The 18,191-nt window shown below is 40.9% G+C and overlaps 1 long non-coding RNA gene across 2 annotated transcripts in view; it reads right to left on the bottom strand.

The window, feature by feature from the left end:
- The window catches only part of LOC142047196 (uncharacterized), an 89,100-nt gene that overhangs the window by 68,869 nt on the left and 2,040 nt on the right, over nucleotides 1-18,191 (bottom strand). The window lies entirely within an intron of this gene.

Raw genomic sequence — 18,191 nt, 5'->3', positions numbered from 1 at the left:
TAGGGTGATCTCCCACCTTTGTGCAGATGGTTTGTACTCCCCACTGCCATGCTGGAGCCACATTTATTTATTGACAAATTTTGCAGAATTTTAAAATATTGTGCACAGAATTTTAAATTTTTTGGCATAGAATTCCCTCAGGAGTAAACTGCTGAGCAATACCAATACTAAGTAATGGGGGGCAGTGGAGGGAGGGAAGTGAAAAACTGGTTTTGATAGATAGTCACTTTAGTCCAGATTCTTATCTGTGATGTCCCCTTTGTGCTGCTCCAAAGGGGGTGGAATCTGGCTTTCTCCCTCTTGCTGGGGATCAAGGTTATTTACATCTTTAAGTCTTTGTAGGATTAGGGCCTAAGTTTATAGATGGTATTATCATGCTTGTACTGCAAATTGAGAGAGGAAATTTTGAGTTCTATTTAATGGCTGTCATGGGAACATACTGTTCCAGTTGTAGAAAAAGATGCCTAAACCAGACAGCAAGTGAAACATTCAAACTGCATACAGGCAGAGTCCAGCACTTCCAACTTTGAAATTTAACTTTAGGTCTACCAGCTATAGCATATGAAATATCTCAGGTTCAGCACATCTCCAGAATTATGCTTGTATTAGGGATGCCTTCCATCCCTAAATAAATATATCCCACACTTGGACTCCGCATCTTGTACATTCATCTCTGACAAGTGGGGGCAGCCAGCATGGAGTGTGTGAGGCAAACCCAAGCCTGCAATTTTTACATTCCTGTGAGTGATATTTCTTCTGGAGTACTGGCAGGGGCTTTGTTTGTTTGGATTTTTTATTATACTTTCTTTTAGAAACTCACTGCCACATCTCCCCAACTGCTCCAGCTGCGTAATTTATTTTATTGAAATATGTAGAATGTCTATACTGAACACTAGGCATTTACACTAGTCCAAGTTTAAAAACAGACATGTTAATGATCATATTGTGCACTGTATACCAGAATGTTTAAGCAATAGAAAAAAAAATCACAAATACACTGGATGAGACACTAGATTAGCAAACAGATGGACTAGTTTGATTACAGATGTCTAGCTACACACTTGCTTTCACAGAATTAAAGCCACCTGTGATTCTTTAATAGCCAGTTTTAAAAGTAGGCTTTGCAATATACATATAGATCACAGTCTCACCAGTATAAACTGAAGTAGTTTTCTTCCTGATATGGCTCTCCTGGAATCAGCTACTGACATCTCATCTCTGTACTGTGTAAAATTCTGCTTTCAGGATTTGATCCAAAGATAATGGAAAGAAAGACTTCCATCTGGCTTTGGATCAGGTCACTAACTACACCTAGCAACTCACGTGATATCAAGACAGTTACATGGGTGTAACTGTAAGCAAAAACGCTGTCCAATAATTATGTTTAGTTAAAACAATTATATGTGTATTGTATTTTTTATTTCTTATATCTTGACTTGCTGGGTTGGAGTAAAATAAGAGTAGTGAACATAGCCAGGGACTGTTACTGTAAGATGAAGACTGAAACAAGTAGCTGACTATTCATTTAATTTTGGGAATAAAGGTAACCTTTAGTTCTGAGTAGTAGACTCAAAAATACATTCTGCTTAAAAAAAATATGGAACCGTTATACAGTTACACTTTAAAACAAAAAAACACAAAGTTGGCTGAGAATGTAAACTGATGCTGTATCTTCTGTTTCTATGTGATAAAAATATTTAACTGCATGAGCTGTTTCTTTCATTTGAATATGGAGGGAAGACAGTGTAGATTTATTTGTCGTTTGTACTGGAAAGCACAAATGGTTTAACTTCGCTGGCAGCACCCAGAATCCTGACTTCATAAAGACGTTTTCAATTTGGATTGTATTAAGTTTTGGATCATTCCAAGACACTAGCACTGGGATTTTGTTTTTAAAAAAATCCCATTTCTAAAGTTTAATAAAAGGAGATACTCAAAATTGGGGGAAAAAACAGTATCCTTTAGCCTCATCATGAAAGCCATTTAAGTATACATTAACAGTTGCAGAACACATGCCTATTATAGCCCTGAACAAAAACAAAACAAAAAACAAAAGGCTCCAGAAGGCAAGGGAGAAAAATAACTGTGATTAAATGGCAAAATACAGAAGTTCATTTGAGCCAAAGAAGGTAGGAGGGGAGAGGGGGAAAAAGGAACAGAATTCCAGACTAGTGGAAGCCAATATAAAATGGAAATTAGGAAGGCTAAGAGGGGATGTGAAAAGCAATTAATCAAAGACACTGGAAAAATGCATGAAGGATATTAGAACCAAGAAGTCTGTGAAAGAATCACTGTTTGATGGAGCATCAGAAGGTAAAGGGAGCAATTGAGAAGGATAGTGCAAAGAAACATTTTGCATCAGTCTACCAAGGAGGATACTGGAGAGGTACTTGCTCTTTTCAAGTGAAAAAAAGGAAGTACTGTCAGAGACAGAGGTGGGGTTGGAAGAAATTGGTAAACTAAGCAGCAACAATTCACCAAGAGCCAAGGGTATTCCTATGAGTTCTGAAGAAATTGAAGAATGAAGTGACTGAGCTTGCTAACAAAATTACACAATCTCTTATTAAAATTAGCTATTAAAAATCTGCAAACTATAGGATAACAAATATTGCACCTAACAAAGAGGTGGTAGAGTGATTCTGGGAATTCCTGACTAATTTTATAGTTTAATATTGGGTGAACTGATTGAAACAATTACAAAACATCTAGATCAGTGGTTCTTGTCATGGCGCCAGCCAGGACATTTATGTGCGCCCGCCTGGTGCTCAGCAGGGGAAAGAAGCCACGGCCCTGTGGCTGCTAGGGACAGAGAACTCCAGGGCTGCGAGTGCCGGTGCTCTCTGTCCCCAGCAAGCGTGGGGCTGCGGCTTCTTCGGACCCTGTGCCTGCCGGGGACAGAGAACTCCACGGCTGCGGGCGCTGGTGCTATCTGTACCCTGCAGGCACGGGGGCACGGCTTCTCTCCGGCTTCAAGAAGAGAAGCCAAGGTCCCGTGCCTGCCGGGCACAGAGAACTCCGAGGCTGCAGAGAAGCCATGGCCCCGAGCTTGCCGGGCACAGAGAACTCCAAGGCTGCAGAGAAGCCGCGGCCCCGTGCTTGCTGGGCACAGAGAACTCCAGGGCTGCAGGGCTGCCACCAAAAAAACCTCAAAAGACACTCCACCTCTGCAGAATGGACCAAATGATGCCCCGTAGCATGTGCTGACACAGGCACCTGCTTGCTCCACTGGTTCCTGGAGCCGGCCCTGTACGTGAGTATTCTTCCTGTACTGGTACTGCTGTTTTCTTGTGCTTTGCAATTTATTATTTTTTTAACATTTTGCTCCAAAATGAGTGGTTCAAATAAGAGACAACATAGGTATTATTTCAATCCAGAGTGAGAAGAATATTAAATATGATGTACAAACACAAAATAAGCCTTGAAAAATTGTTGGCACCCACCACCCTCTCTGAAAACATGAATGTGCAACTGGCCACAAGCAGGTTGGGGACCACTGATCTAGATGAACTGGGACAAACCAGCACAGCTTCTTTAAAATAAAATCATACCTCTCCAGTCTACCAGAGTACTTTGAGAGTGTCAACAAAATAATAGCTAAAGGAGAACAAGTAGATACAATTGATTTGGGTTTTCACACGACCTTTGGCAGAATCCTTCACAAGAGGCTCATGGTGTCAGAGGGTAAGGTCAGAAAATGGGCTATGAGAGAAGACAAAAAGTAGGGTTAAATAGCTAATATATATATATTGTAGTAAAGTTACTCTGAGACTGACCTCCAGCCTATTTTGAATGATATAGAATCATAGGACTGGAAGGGACCTTGAGAGGTCATCTAGCCAAGTCCCACGCTCCTAGCAGGACTAAGTATTATCTAGACCAGTGGTTCTTAACCTTTACTACAGCCTGAACCCCTTTGGTTCTCAAAAATATATTCTCACACCCCTTATCAAAAATTGTTGAAGTAGGTCAGTTCTTTAAACTTAGATATATCAAAACTAAAGAATGAAAGAGAGAGAATTATATATTTATTTTAATTTTGCAGTTAAAATTTAACACAGTAATAGTTAAAAAATGTAAAATGTTAATAAATACATAGGTTCAATGAAACAAAGTAGTTGTACTTACGTGCCTGTGATTAATTTGTGTTTTCGATGATTTACCTTCTAAAAAATCTGGCATGTCTCGCACCCCCAGGGCGTGAGTGTACCCCAGGTTAAGAACCACTGATCTACCACCCCTGACAGGTCTTTGTCTAACCAGCTCTTAAAAATCTCCAATGGCGGAGATTCCACAACTTCCCTACACAATTTATTCCAGTGCTTAACCAGTCCGACAGTTAGGAAGTTTTTCCTAATGTCAAACCTAAACCACCCTTGCTGCAGTTTAAACCCATTGCTTCGTATCCTATCCTCAGAGGTTAACAAGAACATTTTTTCTCCCTCCTCCTTGTAACAACCTTTTATGTAGTTGAAAAGTGTTAGGCTGCCTGCCCTCCCCCGGCCTCCTCTTCTCCAGACTAAATAAACCCAATTTTTTCAATCTTCCCTCATAGGTCATATTTTCAAAACCTTGAATCATTTTTGTTGCTTTTCTCTGGACTTTCTCCAATTTGTCCACATCTTTCCTGAAATGTGGTACCCAGAACTGGATGCAATACTCCAGCTGAGGCCTGATCAGTGAAGAGTAGAGCAGAAGAATTACTTCTCATGTCCTTATTACAACATTCTTGCTAATACATCCCAGAATTGTTCGCTTTTTCTTTTTGCGCCAGTGTTACCCTGCTGACTCATATTTAACTTGTGGTTCACTATGAGCCCCCAGATCTCTTTCCACAGTACTCCTTCCTAGGCAGTCATTTCCTATTTTGTATGCATGCAACTGATTGGTCCTTCCTAAGTGGAGTACTTTGCATTTGTCCTTACTGAATTTCATCGTAATTTACCACTATTTGTTCTTAATATAAGTTTTACATACAATTCATGTAAGACTCAAAAAGAATCAATAACCTTTATTTGAATACTATAGACCTAATCCAAAATTCACTGAAGATAACACAAAGACTTCCAGTGGTTTCAGTGGACTTTGGAACAGCCCTAACAGAATGACAAAGTAAGCAATATGAACTTGAGTGGGATTCATTTATCTAGTACAGAAGTGGGCAAACTACGGCCCAGGGGCCACATCTGGTCCTTCAGACATTTTAATCCAGCCCTTGAGCTCCTGCCGAGGAGCGGAGTCCAGGGCTTGCCCCGCTCCGTGTGTGCCATGACTCTGCGCAGCTCCCGGAAGCAGCAGCATGACCTGCCCCCAGCTCCTATGCACAGGGGCAGCCAGGGGGCTCTGAGCATTGCCCCCACCCCACGCACCACCCACACAGCTTCCATTGGCTGAGAATGCGGCCAATGGGAGCTGCAGGGGTGGCGCCTCTAGACAGGGCACTGCGCAGAAATGCCTGGCCGGAGAGGGGACATGCCGTTGCTTCCAGGAGCTGCTTGAGATAATCACCGCTCGGAGCTTGCACCCTGTACCCCCTCTCCTAGCCCTGATCTCCCTCCTGTCCTCTGAACCCCTCAGTCCCAGCCCAGAGCACTCTCCTGCACCCTCAACTCCTCATCCCCAGCCCCACCCCAAAGCCCACACCCCAGCTGGAGCACTCACCTCGCTCACCACACCAACCCCCTGCCCCACTCTGGAGCCCCCTCCCACACCCTGAACTCCTAATTTCTGGCCCCATTCCAGAGCCCTCATCCCTCCCACACCCCAACCCCAAATTTTATGAGAATTCATGGCCCACGATACAATTTCTATACTCAGATGTGGCCCTGGGGCCAAAAGATTTGCCCACCCCTGTTCTAGAACAAACATTTTACATTATTTCAGTTGTTGGAGTCAATATTTGTATATACATTTATAATTATTAATGTGAGATAATGGAAGCTTTGTGAGGGACAAAGGCAAATTTGGGGTCATTAATGTCGGTAGTTAATAAATTTACATTCACATCCATTAATGAACTTTAATTCTCAATAGATCTTTGAAAACTCAATCATGCCCTCTTGTGGCCCAGAAATATAACACAAGTACACAGTGCTTCATTTTAGTCTAAATTAAAAATAAAAGAGCAAAGATGTTTTTATCAAAGAGTGCATACATTCCTTCTTAATGTGTTTTGCTTTTTTTTCAGATTTGCAGTGTAAATTACAAACAAGTCATATAATTTAGGCACAAGTAAAATACTAAGGTATATTTTCTCTTCTATATTTACTAATTATCCTTGTCAGAGAGCAGCAGATAAGGAAAATTTAGAAAACCAGTTTGTGTATTTCACCCTTTTTCATCACTAACAGTGTATATATAGATTATAGGAGACAGATGAGAGAGACCTGTTAGATCAATGATGCCATCCACCTATTTATATAGGACAGAGAGATGCACTTGAGATCAGGGTCATTTAATTTCTTCAGACATCTCCATGACCCCTGCAGTCTACCACTGGCAAATAATCTCTAGTCTGGCATAAATGAAGCAGTAGTGAAATGGCTGTTTGTCCCACTGTTGGGACAGTCACAGTTCAGTTTGGCAGTGTAAATAGACAATTCCACATTTAGTCTCTGTTTCAGGTTACATCTGAGCAGGCACTGGGTGCAGATAGCATTTCTGCCTTCTGTATCCATGCTGTCAAGTTCCAAAATTCAGAAGCTGGACCATGGAGCAGCGTCAGTACCAGTAAAGTCTCCAGGATGCAAAATGGCTACTATGACCCTACGAAACAGGAGATTATGGGGGTTTTTTGGCTTTAAAAAAAAGTGTATAATCCTCTGTGGAAGTGGAGATAAAAATTGCTTTTGGCACAGTCATCTGCTGCTGTGTGACTGTGGGACAGCTGCCTAGAATGTTTCAATCAAAGGGCAATGCTAAAAGATGGTTAGACAGACTGAGAGGTGGATTTGGGGCAAATCAACAATCATTTTTCCTTAAACTGAAGTGACAGATATATAGTAATTTATTTAGTACTATTGTCCACTTTCAAATATTGCTCCAGTTAGCTGAGCAAGTAAAACAAAATTCAGCAATGAACTTTGTACCATAGATGGAATCCACAAGAGGAGAAAAAAGCAGGCAATTAAATATACTGTTTTACCACTGAACTATATTATTTCATTCAAGACATTTTTCACAAGCTTATTAACCTTTGTAAATGTCATCTCCATCACACTTCAGTACTCTCTCTCCTTAGTAAGAAATAACTTCTCATCAGACTAATGGATGCAGATCTGATGGAAACAACTTCCAACCTAGTCCAAGGTGTACCTCGGAAAAATGTTCCACAGAACTGCCAGATTCTCTCTTATCAGGAACAAGCAAAACAAATTAATTTTTCAAAAGTCAGCCCATCAAACGTGGACACGCAGCACACTTACACTGGGCCCAGTCTGTTTCCTCTTAAGGAGCAGCTGGAAATACAGCTATAAACCATTACATTTTGCATTTTCCAGTGTTTATGCCAGAGAAGAATCCTTCCTTTCCTGATGTTATTTCTCTTGCTGATTTTAGTGCTCATGAAAGATGTCAGATTGAAGTCTTGTAGATTGAAGGTCTCCGTTTATCTAGCTACCAAGCAGGGACACTAAAGAGAGCAGCAAGGCTGATTTTTTTGCCCACACACTTCCTCCATGAGACTCCAACCAACCCAGGAAAGACAATTCAGTCTCCGTGGACATTTAATCATTTTCCCTCCTGAAACTGCCAGCAAAAAGGGCAATTAACATGAACTGTGGAGGTAATTTTGTGTTGTTGACACTTCAGGAGAATCCAAACCTTGACCACCAATATTTTTCACATGGCACACCAAGCAAACATCAGCTGGTTACAACTTTTTGTAAGCAACTGTCCTGGGCAGAATTCAGAACACCAACAGACAACAAAACAGCCCATGTCCCATTGCCAATTGTTAGACTATTTAATATCCCATCCTTGTGAAATCCCTTAAGCGTATAACTATAAACCAACACCGGCTACTACATGCACTCTCTCAAAATCATTGCCTTACTCTGCCTCTGAACTAAACAAAAATCCAATCCACCAACCTGGTATAATCACTTTTTTAAAAAACCCATAAGGTATAGAACTAGCTATAGATGGAGCTATACTATAGATGGAGCTATACCTCCATCCATAGTATTTTGTATTTTCTTTCTCCGACTGGCCAAAAGGCTAATCCTCACAGCAGCTGTTACTACTCCAGTACAGAATGAATGTGAATTAACTTCTCAAGGATCTAGTCTAATAAATTCTGTTGTTGTTTCAAGCACTTCTGTGAATTAAAATGAATGCTGGGTTGCCATCCAAATGCATGAGCAGGTCTGAAGTGGCTTTTAGGCATGTAGCCAAATAACTTCCCAATCCCCTTATAGAGTATAGCTCTCACTCCAGAGATCTTCCTAGCAAAAGTTGTAAGACAACCTCTTTTCCATTTCCTCAAAACTATGTTTTAATTTTCTTAGCATCATTCAAATAAATTAAACACAATAATTACATTATAACAACAGTAAGAACCAGTTCTCCACTGTTACACTCTCTTAACCCCAGTGATTTCACTTGATTTGTACCAGTGTAACTGAAGAGAAGGTGTCCTTTTGGGTCTGTTTTGCAATGAAAAAAAAGCTATGATAGACAAGGCTAAGGCTGAAACTCAAACATACTGTGTCCAAGTACTGAACAGCGCTGTGTAAACCAACTTGAATAAAATAAGAACATTCCAATACAATCACAACCCATTATTACAACCAAAATATATTTTAAGATGTTGCTTAACTTCAGCCTAACTATAATCAAGGCATGCTTTAAAACTTTTTCTCCCAAAATTTTAATTCCCATTTTTCAAGAGGCATGCAAAGAATTTAGGCAGAATTAACAAAGCACTTAAGCATATGCTAATTTTAAGCCACTTGGAAGTTAATGGAAATTAAGCATATACTTAATTTTAATCATGCACTTGGGTATTTTGCTGGTTCGTGGCTTTAATCTGTGACTGAAAGACAGAGGAGGAATTATGAAGGCTGGCTGTGGCATTTGGGGGCATGCAGTTTGTCTAATTCCATCTTTACTCTTGCTGAGTGTGCAGTGATTATCAGCAGAGAACAGGAGTGCGAACCCATGTACCTTAAGAAAAAGCTTGTGCAGTCCTTTAAGACCTACTATGTAAGAGCAGTTAGTAATGTTATAATAGTTTAGCTAATAGGGAGTTCTCTTTAGTTCAGGTGGTAGAGGCCTATGATTTTGGAGCAGATGGTATTTCTATTATAGTATGAATTGAGTATACTAAGTAAGAAGGTCATAAAGACATTGGTAGAAGTAGGCCAGGGTTCAGCAACCTTTCAGAAGTGGTGTGCCAAGTCTTCATTTATTCCCTCTGATTTAAGGTTTTGCGCGCCAGTAATACATTTTAACGTTTTTAGAAGGTCTCTTTCTATAAGTCTATAATATATAACTAAACTAGTGGTGTATGTAAAGTAAATAAGATTTTCAAAATGATTAAGAAACTTCATTTAAAATTAAATTAAAATGCAGAGCCCCCAGACCGGTGGCCAGAACCTGTGCAGTGTGAATGCCACTGAAAATCAGCTCGTGGCACGCGTGCCATAGGTTGCCTACCCCTGAAGTAGGCAATGAAATGTGCTGTCCTTTAAAAATGGATTGCAAAGGTTGAATAGCAGGTCATTGGCTTCTTACTGACATTCCAGAAGGGTACTACAGTAAATCTAGCATGAGATGAAAGTTGAAGAGAAAAATAACGGTACAGCAAGGAAAACCAAGATAGATAGAAAAAGTACATGGAGATTGAGAGAAGCAGCTATAAAGTTCCAGAGTTCAGGGCATTTAGAAGTAAAGCTAGAAACAACATTTTATCAAGAAGTAGTTTTAATCAAAGCACAGAGGGAGGAGCTGAAATATAAAATTGCTTCTCACAACAAATTTTTTGGCGGCCTCAGAATGTGGCCACCAATTTTTGCTGGTGGCCACTCTGACAATTTTTCCTAAAATACTTTATTAACTTTAGGAAAAACAAATAAATATGCACATATACATGTCCAAGTGCCGACCCGTTTCTCTGTCCCTGCCTCCCGCGGCCCTTCAGCCAGAGCCTGTCCTAGAGAAGGTGGGTTGGGAACTCACTGGATGTCTGTGGAGTCCCAGGTTCCTGTTCTGCAGCCAGGTGGGAGCAGGGGAGCGCCTTGGCGACTGAATGCCACAGCCACCACCACTCACAAGAGCCACCTGTGGTGGCACGCACACTGGCCCCATCTGTCTCCAGAGGTGCTGCCTGGAGCCCCTGAGGAGGCTGCACACTTTTAGACAGGAGGGATAGTTCAGTGGTTTGAGTATTAGCCTGCTAAATCTAGGATTGTGAGTTCAATCCTTGAGGGAGCCACTTAGGGATCTAGGGCAAAATCAGTACTTGGTCCTGCTAGTGAAGGCAAGAGGCTGGACTTGATGATCCTTTGGGGTCCCTTCCAGCTCTATGAGATAGCTATATTTCCATTTATTACTATTAGGGCACCAATGCAAACACCACAATGACACACCTTGCTGCCCTGGGTAACAGCTATTCAGGAGCAACAGCTGGGTGATACAGGGAGGGGCTGCTGCTGCTTTCTGGGAGGGGAGACTGAGGTTACCCTTAAGGGGGGTAACTGCCTATGGGAACTGTGACTTGAGCTGTTCATGGGCAGACGAACCTTTAAATTGTGCCCCTCTACTATCAACGTATGCAGATTGGGGGAGACAATGCCCACCCCATGCTCCTCCCCAATCTCTGTCCATGCTTTAGAGGCTGTTGTGGCCACAAAAAAGTCCACTTGTGGCACCATTTGAGAAATTCTGAGTGTTTAAAATATTTAAACAATAAGGAGGGAAAATTAGGGCAGATACCTGAAAATCTTCAATAAGTGACATCTTTAGGAATCATTGGCAAGACTGCAGACTGGAACAGCTAGCACACCACCATTTCAGTATCATGAGGATTATATTGTTACCATTTAAAGAACTGGCCAGACAACAAAAGCAAACTAAGTTTATAAACTGGATTTAACACGAAGCCCAAGGGATAATTTCTAATTCGATCTAATGTCAATTTATTATGCTGTGCCTCACAGTTTCAGAGGAACTATGCCCCCCAGCAGATATTAGCTCAGCACCTGCAGTTTTGCTTTCTCCCAGGACTACGACAGGGTTATCAGAGACCAGCCAGCCCTCACAAAACAGGACAGATTTACTTTTAGGACAAAAGCATTAGAGAAATGTAGCATATATGTGTAGGTATTTGCTAGGTAAGATCTAAGTAAGACATAGGTAAAAGTTAGAACACTAATGCAATAACCCTACAGGTCTCAAAGCCTGTAAGGCAATAGCTTAGCCAAATTGAAGCATAAGGTCCAAAAGCCTTAGCATAAGTAGCAACAAGGAATGACCCTAAGGCACAAGAGAAAGTGCTGTAATAAACACATATGACTGCTGATAGATAATTGCAGAATATCAGTTTATGCTAGTTTTGAATATTTTAGGATAGGAACATCAGAAGATGTTCAACTTCAAGAATGTTATGGTAACAACTGACATATATGATAATGACCTAGAGGTAAATGACATATTAACCTATAACAAAAGAGCACTCCAACATTATGAGGGTGAGGAAGTTTAGATACAGACTGAGGAGGCTTATCATCCTTATGAATATTAATGGTAGCCACAGAACTTTATAATACAGCTATCCAGGGCTCCAGCCATTGGGATCTTCTTGGCTTGCCAGAGACAGGACCACTTGGGGATCACCTGTCTCATCAATCCCAGGAATGGTCTCAGTATACAAATGCTCTGATGGGAGATGTATTGATCATTTTGTACTATCTCTACCCACTTTGCTGGGTTAGAGTGTTTGTAATTTTGCTGACTATGTTAATAAAAATATTACAAGGATAGAAGGCCTTTCCCTACTGTGACTGTCTCTCTCATGCACACTTGAATCCTTGTAATAACTAATACTTCCGATTACGAGGCAGAACCCTGTCAAAACTTCAAAGTGTAAATTGGGATTCCTAACTGATCAATATAATTAATTGGACATCACTAGATCAGGCAACAGAAGACGCATCATAAAACAATAAAAGTTTTACATGCTTGCTAAGAGACTCCACACAGAGTTTTCCACACAGAGACTCTGCAAGGTTCTAAAGTCCTTCAAACCCTTCCAGCAGGGTTTTCCCTCGTGGTTAATTCAAGTTAGTTCATGTCAGTTTGTTCAAGCTGTCCTCATTATTTGTCTCTGTGGCCTTGAACCTGGTCTAAGTCAGTAGATGCATGTCATCCCAGGCAGGGCCGGTGCAAGGATGTTTCACGCCCTAGGTGAAACTTCCACCTTGCACTCTCCCTCCCCCGCGGCCCCGCCCTGAGGTGCCTCCCCCATCCCCTGAGGCAGCTCCCCACCCTCCCCACATCCTGAGGCAACCGCCCCCACCCCCGCTCACCCCTACTCTACCTCCTCCCCCGCGAACACCGAGGTTGCTTCACTTCTCCTGCCTCCCAGGCTTGCGGCACCCATCAGCTTAGGTGCCGCAAGCCTGGGAGGCAGGAGAAATGAAGCAGCTCACCCTGCCCCTGGCGTGCTTGGGGAGGAGGGTGGGAGGGGTGAGCTGGGGCGAGCTGGGGCGTGGAATTCCCCTGCGTGCCTTTCAAGGTATTTTTCCCACTTTGAACTTTAGCGTCCTAAAAGTGGGACCTGCATGTACCTTCTAAGTTTAATTCCTAGCTTAGATCTGATAGCGCTGCCACCAACCAGAAATTCCAGTGTCTGGTACACTCCCTGCCCCCCAATCCTTCCCTGGGGACCCAGGACCCAAACACCTTGGGTCTTAAAACAAGGAGAATAACCATTCCACCTCCTTCCTCTCCAGACTTTCCCCTCCCTGGTTACACTGATCCAATCCTTGGATCTTAAAACAGAGAGGAATTAACCTTCCCCCCACTCCTTTCCCCTACCAATCGCCTGGTGAGTTTAGACCAATCCCCTTGGTCTTAAACAAGGAAAAAATCAATCAGGTTCTTAAAAAGAAGCTTTTAATTAAAGAAAGAAAAAGTAAAATTATCTCTGTAAAACCAGGATGGAAAATGTTTACAGGGTCTTCAGCTTATATAGACTAGAGGGATTCCCTCCCCTTAGCCTAAGATACAAGTTACAGCAAAAGAGGTAAAATTCTTCCAGCAAAATACACATTTGCAAGTTAAGAAACAACATAAGACTAATCCGCCTTTTCTAGCTACTGCTTACTATTTTGAACATGAGAGACTGTTTCAGAAGATTGGAGAAAGACCTGGCTGCACGTCTGGCCCCTCTTAGCCCCAAGACGAACAAAGAACAAAAAAAAAACAGCACAAAGACTTCCCTCCACCAAGATTTGAAAGTATTTTGTCCCCCCATTGGTCCTCTGGTCAGGGTCAGCCAGATTCACTGAGCTTCTTAACCTTTACAGGTAAAGAGACATTAACCTTAACTATCTGTTTATGACAATGCGCCCCCCCCCCAAACTTGCTGCAGGTGGCCCTCCCCCGATCCCCTGCCCCAGCTCCCTCCGCCTAAATGCCAGCAGTGACCGGGGCAGCTAAAGATCCAGCTGCTGTGGTCGCTGCCGAAGAAAATGCTGCCCCCCAAATCCTAGTGCCCCAGGCGACCACCTAGGTTGCCTAAATGGTTGCACCGTCCCTGATCCCAGGTGGTGCTATTTGTCTGGAGTTGTTTACCTGCCCCAGGTTCTGCAGTAGGTACCCCAAACTGATATTAGTTCCTGGAAGGAGATCAGTAATTCATCTCAGGAAGCCAGTATACATTCTCTGGATCACAGACATACAACCCTTTATGAAGTTGATAAGTATCTCAAAGATACTGTATGTATCTGTAATATGTGAGAGAGAAAGTGAGTGAGGTTGCATCTTTTTCTGGACTAAATTCTGTTTGTGAAAGAGACAAGCTTTCAAGCTACACAGACCTGAAGAAGAGCTCTGTGTATTGTCTCTTACACCAACAGAATCTGGTCCAATAAAAGTTATTACCTAATCCATCTTGTCTCTCCAATATCCTGGGACCAACATGGCTACAACAACTTCATAATATGTCACATTTTGCACTGTTATTAGGAGAGGAGGGAATGGCATTTGGTATATTATTTTTAAGTTCTGGGGAAAGGCCTATATTGTTAACGCTTTCGTTTACTCCCTTTCTTTTCCTTAATAAAACCATTTTATCCTCCAACTGAACAATTCTTGAGTGCATCAGTTCATGTTCTCTCATTTCATTGGTGGTGTAATTGAAAAAGAGAGGAAGATGTGTCCACCACACTATTCCCTATTTCACAGGTCATGAGATGTAGAAGTTAAAAGGAGTAAAGCAAACCTGGTGCTAGAATCTGCTTTGTTCAGGAAGTGGGTTCCCAAGATCATGGGTTAAGATGATTGGAGGTTAGCAGATATCTTCTGTAAATTGAACAGAGATAAAGACAGCTAGTCACTTGGTCTGGAGAGTAGGGATGGTAAGTAACCATACTCTTTAGCTGCTTAGTGCCTAATGCCCAGGATAGCTATTTCAGGGTGAAAGAGTCATCATTTTGTGAAGGACTCAGGGTTTTTTTAAAAAATTGAATGGGATGTGCAAAAGCCCACACTCTAGACAGCACAAACTTGTCTGTACTCTGCTGCCAGAAGTGCATGCATTTTGATAGCGGATTCGGGCCTAAAGATAAACGGTAGTTAGACATTTCTCTATGGACATTAAGGTTCAGTTTGATGTCCACATGTATTTTTAACTGCTCTAGTATAGCAGTGTTTTGGGGAACATGTTGGGCAGAAGCAGACATGGACACAGTGCAGTTCACTCTGATAATCATCAGCTGGTGAAATGTAGAGAAACTCGAGGCTCTGAAAAGAAAAACAGTAGAAAAACAACAGAGCAACCAGCTCTACTCCATAAGAAGGAAGCCAGTGCTACAGAACTTTTAAAGTTGGTCAATAATTATATTTTAAAGGAAATAATTTTAAGACCTACTAACATACATATTTTGATTTTTTTCTACTAGATCATAATATTTATGCTATACAAAGAACCATCCATCAAGTAGAGAGACTGCACCCCTAACATATGATGTAAAGAGGGAAATAAAGTGGTTAAAACAAAAGTGCCATCTTAATTTTATGAATATCATCTCAAATTTTCTTTTCTGATACATGGTCAAACCCAGAAGATAAACTCAGAAAAGGAGGAAGGCACCAAACCATCTAGTCAGATGGAAACTGTACCATATTACAAGTTCCACAAATATGATGTATAGCAGAATTTAAATTAATAACATAAACCTGTACATTTAATCTCCTATTTTCATTTTTCCTTTGAAACACTCTACTACATAAGACAGAAAAGTAGACAGACAGTGGCTCTAGCCTGGTCATTTAAGTATGAAATTAAGAAAGATGACCGTACCTTTAGATATTTATAATTTTTATGGATACTCACGTTCTTCTTTATCACACATAGTTAAGATGCCAAGACAACAAGAGGCCACAGCATAAGATGACCAAGCAGCTACCCATGGTGACTATGCCAAGTCCAATTCTTTAGGAATAAGGTAGGATTTGTAGAACATGGATTACTTTGTGACAATAAAATCCATGTTTTGTCTTCTCTCTCCTTTTCTTTTACCTACCTAAACTTATCAGCCTGCCAACCACGAAACAGACTCTGCCATTTCACCTACTGTAAGCATACTATTAAAAACATAATGTCCCTTTTTCTTCCCCCTCCTCTCTCCCAGATGATGTAATTCCTTCTGTGATATGATGCCAACAAGAGACAGCAACCCAACACACCAGTGGGAGAAGACCCAAACCAACTAATGAAAATAGAACCTATTCAAATAACATTTTGTGTAAGTCACAGGTTGTATTAAAATGAAAACAACACACGTTTTAATAGTTTTTCACCGTTTCATGTCTTTTAATCCTCAAGCCAACTATGCCTCTAGGAAACAGGATCTGCCACATAAAGAATTCTGTAAATCTGATATTACTGAGGGATACAATTTCATTTGTTTATAAATATGCTTGGCATTTATGACTTTATCTTTCTAAAGACTAAATACCACAGGCTGCATGGAGGGCATAAGAAGACTAAAACCATCACAAGTCAGATAGCTATTGCTTCCAGAAAAGAGAAGAAAACTGATATCTCAACTCGAGACATTCTTTCCTAAGGAAATTGATTTTTAAGTCATTAACATACATGATTAATTTGCTCATTTCTTTGGAATTATACCTTCCTATGTGCCAGACAGAGAGCTTGCCATTTAGGATATGGATTTATCCCCTGACAGGTCATGGAAGTCTCAAATTTGTAAAGAAAACAATAGCATTTTAATATTATGCAAATTACTACAGAATTTCCCCCTCTCAGGCAGATAGTCAAGCTCAGAACAAGATAAATACCGATACCAGAAGCTGATTATGAGGGAACCAGATAAAATAGCCAGAAAGAAAATTATGCCACATCATGTTTTCTGTATATATAACAGTAGTTATGGAATATGGATTAGTTAGAGTCAGCAACATTCAAGTTTTAGTCACCTTTTCTTTTGCATTTTAACCATTCCACTGCACCCGCTAGCAAATGTACCAACTAGGAGACATCCTCCATCCCTTTAATAGGATCTGTCATGTGATTAGGAAAGAAAATAGTGAGGCAAATCATTCCATTCACTTTTAAACAAAGTCCTTATTGAAGGATATGTGGCACTTTGCTTAAAAATAAATGGGGCATGATGTTGTTAATATTTCTTAATTTTATGTGGATTTTAGATTTTTCCCTGCCTCACAGTCATGCTCCCAATTTAGGAAGACAGAAATTCAATTTCTCAAACCAATCGCAGAGGATCTCAACCAGAGAGCCAGAAAGAGAAACACTTGAACATTTCCAAATCAAAAGGAGTATTTTTGAAATTTGTGCTCTGTGAAAAGTTTGATGTTGTGGGTTTTTTTGTCTGGATGAAAACAATTTTCAAAATATTGGAGTTTCCCAGAGTGTGGAAATTCTGTTTGTTGGTCAGCTCTGTAAGGTATGATTTGTAGAATGTGGATTATTTTCAAGAAAATAATTGATATTTTAATTGGCTCTTCTTTTCTTATTTTTTTCCATCCCAGTTTATCAAACAAGCAAGTCTGCTGTCCATATGAGACTGTCATATCAGATTTGGTAAGTATGTTATTATTGTAAACACAATGCATTTACAATGTCTGTTGTAATGTTTTCTTTGAATTTTTTTAAAACAAATTAAGTTGAAGCATTTTCCTTTTTTCCCCAGTGTAACCCATATGCCTAATAGGGAGATATCTCTTTAAGAGACCTATTGGGGAAGGTAAAGTGAGTTGTGTCTGGGTCATTGTTGCTAGGCAGACTAAGCACGCTACATCCAGAAGCTTCTGGAATTGGGTGTGGTAGTTTTGGGTATGCTCCAACAGGTTCCCTGTTGCTGGGTCAAGGCCAGCAGTCAGGGCAGCTGCTTTGCAAAAGGCCATGTGCCCTGTGTGAGTTGGGAGAAGCTGAGTCCAGGAGCAGAAAGCAGGCTGTTGTCCCCAACTCTTGACATATTTTGCAGCAGGTCAGTGATATTATTACCCTCTAACAGGGAAGCACCGGCAATGCTAATTATAGCAAGGGGAAATTGGGAGGGGAAGAACTTATTTTTTAATTGTATGCTTTGAATGTCGTTTTGATTTTAGCCAAACTGTTCTAGTTAAATTGTCTGAACTAGTCTGAATCACCAACTTTTTTTTAAATGTAGTAATGGGGAAAGAGTCATTTATATTTTGCTAATCTCAGTTTTGCATTTTCTTGTAACAGGGTTTTCTTTAAATCTATACACTTAACTGAGTGTTTGGTTAATCAGTTAGTTGACTGGCTAGCAATGATTTCAGCAGAGGAAGAGTCTGCATGGATTCCAGGTGAAGATTCCTACAAGCAAGTGGAGGGAAGATGTTGTTTTAGACTCAGCAGAATGTACAGATTTGGTGATGAAAGCCTCTAACTGAGACTTAGGTGAACAAAACCTAAGCTTTTGGGAAAACAAGGTTACTCACCTTTGTAACTGTTGTTCTTC

This window comes from Chelonoidis abingdonii, chromosome 8 (genome assembly GCF_003597395.2).
Source record: "Chelonoidis abingdonii isolate Lonesome George chromosome 8, CheloAbing_2.0, whole genome shotgun sequence".
Lineage (NCBI taxonomy): Eukaryota > Metazoa > Chordata > Testudines > Testudinidae > Chelonoidis > Chelonoidis abingdonii.
This window is presented reverse-complemented; position numbering and strand designations above follow the sequence as displayed.